The 8,141-nt window shown below is 39.6% G+C and overlaps 1 long non-coding RNA gene across 1 annotated transcript in view; it reads left to right on the top strand.

Moving 5' to 3' along the window:
- Nucleotides 1-8,141, top strand: part of LOC111265780 (uncharacterized) — a 19,510-nt gene extending 11,369 nt beyond the window's left edge. The window contains exon 3 of the long non-coding RNA XR_002683657.2: nucleotides 7,228-8,141. This is a non-coding gene — a long non-coding RNA (uncharacterized LOC111265780). The remainder of the gene's footprint in view (nucleotides 1-7,227) is intronic.

Below are 8,141 nucleotides of genomic sequence, written 5' to 3'. Positions count from 1 at the left end.
GTAGTAGTAGTAGTAGTAGTAGTACGAGGTTACTCGTATAGGTACAGTCGCGGCTCTAGATTAACTAGGCGTTAAAAATCTATTGAAATCGGATTGAAACAGAATCCAAGCAGAGTTCGAGAGGTCTTGTACAAACATTTTGTACATCAAGCTATGCCAAATATGTCTTCTGTGCTCGTCATTATTCGTCCGTAAAATATATAAATGATAAGAGGTTTTCGGAAGTATTCAATTTTTCTGTATTTGGCGATCGAACCTAGAAATAAGGTAAAATGATAAGAAAATGGCACCTCTTATGAGTTACAACTAATATTTCAGTCTCTTGGTAGGGTCTATTTTACATAGATAAGGAGCATTCTATGGGTTAATGATCAAGTAAGGTTACATTTGTATATGTAATAAGCTTCTCTTGGGCTTTACGATTTAAAATTTTCACTAAAAATCCCATGAATATAGTGTTCTTTTTTTCTTATTTAATTGTAATCCACCAAGCTTGCATGTTGCAGAAGTGAGTTTCAGCCATAATATTATCGATTAGACCGATCTAAACAGAATCATCTTAATATTAATGACGCTAATTTTGACAAAAATCAGTCAAAAGCCAAACTGGAGTTTGTCGCAATGTTTTACACATGATGATGTAGGTAACGCGAAGTAGTCGCCGCTATGATTCAGCCAAAAATTCAGATATTTAAGTGCCACCTAATCCTAAATGCGTTTATATTTTTCAATGGTAACCCTCGTATGGAGAGGGAAATGTACGTTATACACCAGAAATATCTAGATCGTCATCCTCTAAGACCATATAAAAAGTATACAGCCTATCAATAAATTATTGTCCGATAATATTCCCAATATCAGTACTGTCACTTTAACATTGTGTCAACTTAAAGGAACTCACACTCCTGAGTTCGCTAGATGTTGTACATTAAAATCTAACTACCACTTTTCCCAATTATTAATTTCATATTACATAATGATGGTGTTTACTGATCACAGTTAAGTAGAACTATTCGAAAAAAACATGCTTCGGACAACTTAACTACCCCAAGTCTCTCGTACAGACAAGCCATCACTTGCCTAAAGACTGCACCAGAAACTGCAATGCTTATAGTTGAACACAGTTTATATTAGACAATGAAGATCTACCCACGAGAAGCAAGGTTTTATTAAAGCTAAAGATTTCCCAATTTTAACGATGTATCACAAACAAACCATGTTGGTTTTACTTCTTTACAGAATAATAGAGTCAGGTCACTGTATACAAGGTATTTTGAGCTAGTTACGGGGCCCAGGAAACAAAGGGATTATGGAAATTTACAATTTAAGTTATACATTTTAGTTATTATATACAAGTTTGCTCTTTTTCAAATGGAGAATCTTTCGTCGAAAATGCAAGCTGCAAGTTCCACGACGCGCGCCGTGAACCTTCCCTTACCCCGGTAAGGCGCACTTGAGGCTTGCGAAGTACAAGTTTGTTGCTCGCTAATGGTCGGCCGACAGGTCGTTTAAAAAGCTTGCCGACGGGCCTTATGCTTTCTGGTCACGATTATTACACACGTTGGCTAACATTTACATAAGCGTATTTGCACTTGCATATTTAGACAGTCATGTAGGGTCGGTGGCGAAAACGGCTAGGGCGATTGGTTGAGGCCGGACTGCGCGAGAGGGTAGGCAGACAAAGTACTGAGCTGGAGTGTTGACTTGGCTGCATCTCCGATTTGTGAGTTTAGCTTCAGCTTTGATCATCCAATAGAATAACATATCAATAACTTGATATAACGTAACGTTTGTTGTACACAGCCGAAGAACTTAACGGGAAACCGGACAAAGATAGACTGCTATGAACATAGGTATATTATCGACATTTTTTCTACACTCGCTCGATAGCCGTTATCCTGTTATACATACGAGAGCACATCATAAGATCCTCTGGTAAAGGCGCTCGGCTGTCATATGCATACGAGCCCTCTAATGAGCTTCGAAGTTCTATTTTTAAGCTTCGTCAATTAACGCTATATCGCTTTATCCAGCTTGTATGCGCAGAACAGTACGAACGTCGTTCGATGAGGTGCCACTAAATCGTCATGCAGCTACGACGCTCCTTTCTTGTGAATCACGAACGATTTTGACCTGGAGGACGAAATTAGGACACGTTTGAATACGATTACGGAGCTTAACTTTCTGAACAAGCCAGCATTACTTATTTCTTAATGTTCATGTTTCCATTCTGTAGACATTTAAACTTGTCATACGTAGGCGGAACACAATCGAGCTGGAATACTACACGTTTGCCAGACTCGAGTACTCGCTACTATCTAATGTAGCTTACTTAGAGAAACTTATTAAGCATCAAGAAGTTACAAAGGCTTTACCGGATGGACAAACGGGGTAACGAAATTATTTTACATACGTCTATTGAGATCGACAGCACGCAGGTAATACTGGTGGTTGTTTTGTGATTTTTTTTGTCACGCTATGGTATGATAATAAAAGATTAAGTACGCAGATGAAAGCTTGAGGAGGTAGAATTCATTTGTCGGAAGGTCATGTCGCTAATAGCTGTGATTTGACACTATCATTATTATATGCTATGCACTAATTCAGATAAATAAGGACATGGTAAATGATTCATGACGACTGACTTCTAGCTGTTACTACGATGTAGTGGCGAAGCTAGAAGCGCCTGCTACTGCGCCAGTTCAGTAAAGGATGATCAGGCGAACGATCATTAGTGCATACCATATTACCTAGGTTGCATTAATAAAAGTCTCTATCAGGGTATCCAGGTTGTCCTAGAATTGTTCAAGTCTTGGATCGTGGTACATGGAAGTTTCTAGGGGCATAGAAAATAACAAAAAGCTAAAAAGCTACTTTTTGTTTCCGCTGTCGACACTGTGGTCGCCGTCATCGCGACAATTTTGTTTCGATTATCGTTGTTAATAGCCGACTGTTAGAAAAAGGATCGTGTAATGGCTCTTGTTTTCCTTTGAAATAAATGCCTCTAAGATAGTAAAAAATATCGCCAGGCTTTTGGCTACTAAATACGGTATCATGGTATATCTAGTTTCCTGTGTAAATGAAATACTGTCCTGACATACTCACTTAATAAAGTGACTAGTATTTTTTTGGTAGTTAGTCTTTGGGGGAGATTGCAGCGTAGACGTAAATACTAGTCCACTCAATACAACTATGATATAACACTTACCGATGTGTGTCCTTTTGAACCGAGGCTTAACAAGATTGAAAACTCATCAATACAGGGTAAAACGTCACTTGGCCGCGCTGCGAGGCGGAGAGCACGTACGTCATATTACTTATGTTTGCTTTTGACCAGCGATCGCGTCTCATGAGAACCTAAGTTATCATGCATATCACCTTATAATATACGTGCAATAATTATATTTCTCTAGCTTTTCCGAACGAAGCAACTTTGACTATTGCAAACCTGTACGCACCAGCTACGATGCAACAGTCTGAGAATTTGACGGATATTTCATGCCTGAGATAATATCATTCCCATATCGACCAAATAAAGTTAAGCATGCAATAACTTAAGTGAAATCGCAAATACCAGTGCAAGAACAGTAGCATTTGCGATAGCAGAGGATGAAGCTTGCGCAAATATTAAACAAACGTGGTCCGCCGTCTGTTTTTCGAAACGTCGTTGTCATTCGTATTCGCAATACCCCAACGCTCTCAAAAATGTAGTGGCGGCTGGACCTTTTTTGCTGGCGAACTACGGCGAGCTATTAATTAAGACCGGCCTATTTTCATCTGTCGCTTGAGGTTATTTCCCAAGCTCAATTCTGCCCTACGCGGCCTGCCTTTTATTCTCCGTCGGCCCATTCCGTCGTTCAATATAGTTAGAAGTACGTCACGCATATACATTGCGTATTTTGTGCATGATGGACATTCGAGCAATGGGGAAATTAATTGTCTTTGAGTATAACAATGATTCAGGGTTGTATCCGGGCTGTTTAGTACTCCAGACAACGCAGCGAAGATTAAATAGCATCGAACCAGCGTCAGATTTTTACATACTGCCGGCTAATTCCTAGCTCAATAGCGAAGCCACATATTTAAGGTCCAGCGTTAGAACATCTTGTCCAGGGATCACTCATCAGGCTAGGCTCAAAACATTATGCGCTGAGCCTATCCGCAAAGATGCTTCAACTTCCGAAGCTGTTGAGCTAGGAAAAAACAAAGATATACCCCAGTTTTGCTCAAAGCTAAAGATCTGCCCGAGGCCATATCGGTTTACCTAATGCACACACAAAATCAGACCAGTCAACCGGTACCGAACCTCAAAGTATCAACCAGAACTGCACTCGGACAAGAGCATAAAGCTGAACGAACGATAATACCACATCCGTCCCAATGTTTAGAGGACCATATGGTGGTCTCGTCAAGTAATAGCGAACAGCTCCAAATGAGCGCAAACTCGAATCCCTAACAAAATAATCAACTACTGCTTTTATTTCTCTCTGCTTTTATTCTCTTTCTTAATTGATTTCCGTTTTAAGCATGAAACATGCACGTCCACAGCATCCTCCTTTGGCATCGATGAACCAAAGGGACTGTGTTAAGCTCACAGTAAAAAAATACGTTCATGGTAAACTTGAGCGGTTTTCGTCCAACCAAGTAACCATTGTCAACCTTGAGTATTTTGAAATATGATTAACTATTCTAAATCTTGATTTTACTTATAGCACGAAACCTTAATGAACTTACTGACAACGAGCTGTGTAACACAAAGGTCCGTCTTTGTCCTAAAGGCCGAACCTAACCTGTTGCAAGGCTCCCATTGCAGCCGCCATAAAGATGCAAACAAGAGACAAAAGTTTCTATAAGAGAATATGACCAGTCGACGAAACGATGGATGCCCTCCCTGCTTCTAGGAAGGAGATATTTACGTAAAATACCATCGAGATTATGGGAATTTCAAGCGGAAGACAAAGATTTACGAGCACATTATTGCTTAATAATTCCTGCACGTTAAAAAATCCATCAAGGACATCGTGCTTGTATCTATTATTGGTCTGTGTCCGATTGTCGTATTTGGGTTTTTATCGATTCGTTGCTTCTTTTCAATGTCTTTTTTTTTTTAATCAATTTCGGTCTTTATGAAATAAAGGTCCAGTGACTAGAAACGTTCTAGATTTCTCATGGGTTTCTAGACATAGATCAGTGATAATAGGCCGATAGAATCCGTATGTGCTAGAGTTTACCTTATGCCTTGCAAAGACCTTAGATTTTATTCGAATCTACCTGCAATTTACAGTGGTTTAGTATCGTACATTTATTTTTTTCATAAAATCTTACCTGCTAAGCAAAATTGCACGTTGCGACAGCATACATATTTATTGCTATATTATTTTCTTGAAACGAGTTTTGCTGCTTTGACAACAACTTAAGAGTATAACATACGCACAAAGGCCTCATAGACATTTAGCTTAGCTACTTGGGGGTATGTTATTTATCCCTTTCTGGTGCAATCCTGTAAAATATTAAGCTGGATAATAAACAGTCTTCGGGGGAATAGGAATTCGCGTACGTTTCGAGAGCCACGCACGAGGGAAGGTACAGCTTTAGATCCAATTCGATAGTTTTTTTTTTCTTCATTTAGTGGTTAACTTTTCATTAATCCTCGAAAAAATATTTGCCGTTCGCTTCTAACCTATTGTTGGTGCCTATCTCGTCAGAGTCATGCTTTTATAACATTTGTGGATGGGTCAGTATTTCGATAACTATCTTGTATTTGGTAAAAGTGCGGCTTCATATTTATATAAGATAGCGACTACCTTTATAATTTCGCCTCGTTTATGTTTGCGGCGTATAACCTGCCAGTGGAAGTGCAAACCCCATGATCTATCAAGTTTACTTACGATTCTGGTAGTTCGCTGATTAATCGCTTGTCGTCGAGCGCTTCCGATGCAAACTTAGACAGCGCTGCGCACCACCAGTGGGTGCTCGGACTATTCGACAAACCTAAGCGTAATACTTTTCATTGGCACTCTGGTTTTAATAGATAATGCACAGGTCGTGGCTTATCGCCCAGGATATCCAACTTGCCTATGTTGTTATCGGACAATCGATCAGGCTGCACTAGTAAGTTATACGTAAATCCGGCGCTCAGAAACTCGCTTTCGAAAAAATTACCTAAACCTACGTTCTAGTTGAAAACATAATCGAAGAAATGGGCTTTCAAGCTCTTTTTCTTATTCAGCTCGCTAGAAATTAGTCTTGCTGTTCTACGTGCAGCAGTCATTGAAGCACATGCAGTGCACAAGATAATCTGGTTGTGCGGTTGGAAACAACATGCATAAGTGCGACATTTCCCCAGCTGTGTGCCAATTTCCCGATTACTATATGTGCTGTTTAACTGTATGTGCACTAATCATAACTCCGTGTGCGGTCAGATGTACCAAATTAGCTTTTTCAGTCATAGTCTTTGAGACACCGTCATGCAAGCCGTGTAAAGCACACTCTCGTTTATTTGTTGCACTGTTATATATATCCATGCGAGTATGACATTCTATGTACTACAGTTCTTATAGCGCAATACATACCTGAGGGCTGCTGGCTCCGCCTAGAAAAACTATATCACAGCCTGGCAGGTAGTGGCTTGTTTCCGTGCAATTGGCTGCTATACGGCTTTCGTCACAGTAAGGTCCACAAAACAGTCTGGGCAATAACTTAAGTCAGTCGGCTAGAATAGGCCAAGTATGTCGTATGGAGCTAAATGCACGTCATGCCACACATGACACTGCACAGCGATACAACACTGTTGATACTACATAAATCACTGCCAGGCCAAATGAATACCCAAATCCCTAGTAAAAATAGCCAGAGCAGCAGGAAAAGCAGACTGAATAGGAGGATCACTCTCTTTTTTTTTGGTGAAGGAACGAAGGTTAGAAAGGAGTTAGCTCATTCATGGCAAAACAGATATATAATTAACGTAAGCTACGATCATTCGGAAGGTCGATCGCGTCACGCGAGGCTAAAAGGTAATGTATTGGAGGTGTCCCAGGGTACCGCATTTCAAGTACCAGAGATAGATTAGAGACGTTGTCGCTAAAACGTACGAGCAATCGATGATGCAGAAGATATAGTCTAAGGCTAAAACACGAACTATAGTACGCGGACACTAGCCAGCTGTGTCCGATGTGTTAGCCTTATGAAGCCTGAACTAAACAGGTAATAATGTGCTGTTCTTTTCAGCCGCCGTTCAGCTACCAGGCTCTTCTTTAAATAGTGATTTATAACAGCGTTGATTCGATATTTTGCGTGGTACTAAATTGAGTGCTATCTTTAATCTGCCCATTTTACTGGACAGAGAAAAACTGCTCAGGATAAGAAACAACAATTACAATATTCGAACCCGCTTTTTCCCCCAACCGTTATGATAGCTTCATTGACCCTTCATTATTCGAATAAAACGGAACATCGATGCACTGCTACGACGTACGGAACACATGCATCCGCCAAGACGATCGGACGGACGGCCAGTTAGTTTGATTTTTCAGCAAGGATTAACGACCGATCGTAACAAGCCTGCTCTGAAAATCCACTGGAAAAATTATTGTAAGCCATTTCGCGTATTATTACAATCGATTGGAATAACTCAGAACAAAGTATGTACATAGAACAATGTATGATTGTGACGAAACTAATCACCATGTTTCACTCACAGATATAAACATATAAATAACGCCAATGTGTTTGCATATTGCGTGGGTGCCGGCACACAATGGAGAAATTTCGATTTTTAATAAAATAATTATGGAGTCAAGTAAATACTGTAGCACTGAACGTTACTGAAGAATATAAGAAGTCTTATATAACAAATGGGATGAATAAATAAGATCCGATCATAGAATATAAATGTTTTTAGTCGATAGGACGAGAACGAACAAGGAGCAATTTATATACGATGCTTTATTAGATGCATGTAGGTATTAAAAGCAGTTTCTATTTAACCGAGATCCTATTAAGTATATTATTATTTAAATCCTATTAAGTTAGAGTATTTCGACTCTTCGAAGGCTCTTTGACTTGTACTTAGGTTTGAAGAATGACATTATACACACTAATAACGTGACAAAACAACTAAGTAAAGTTAATTTAACATCCAA

Source organism: Varroa jacobsoni, unplaced genomic scaffold, assembly GCF_002532875.2.
Source record: "Varroa jacobsoni isolate VJ856 unplaced genomic scaffold, vjacob_1.0 scaffold_1007, whole genome shotgun sequence".
Classification (NCBI taxonomy): Eukaryota; Metazoa; Arthropoda; class Arachnida; order Mesostigmata; family Varroidae; genus Varroa; species Varroa jacobsoni.
The sequence above is the reverse complement of the archived record's forward strand: the minus strand, read 5'-3'. Positions and strand labels throughout refer to the sequence as shown.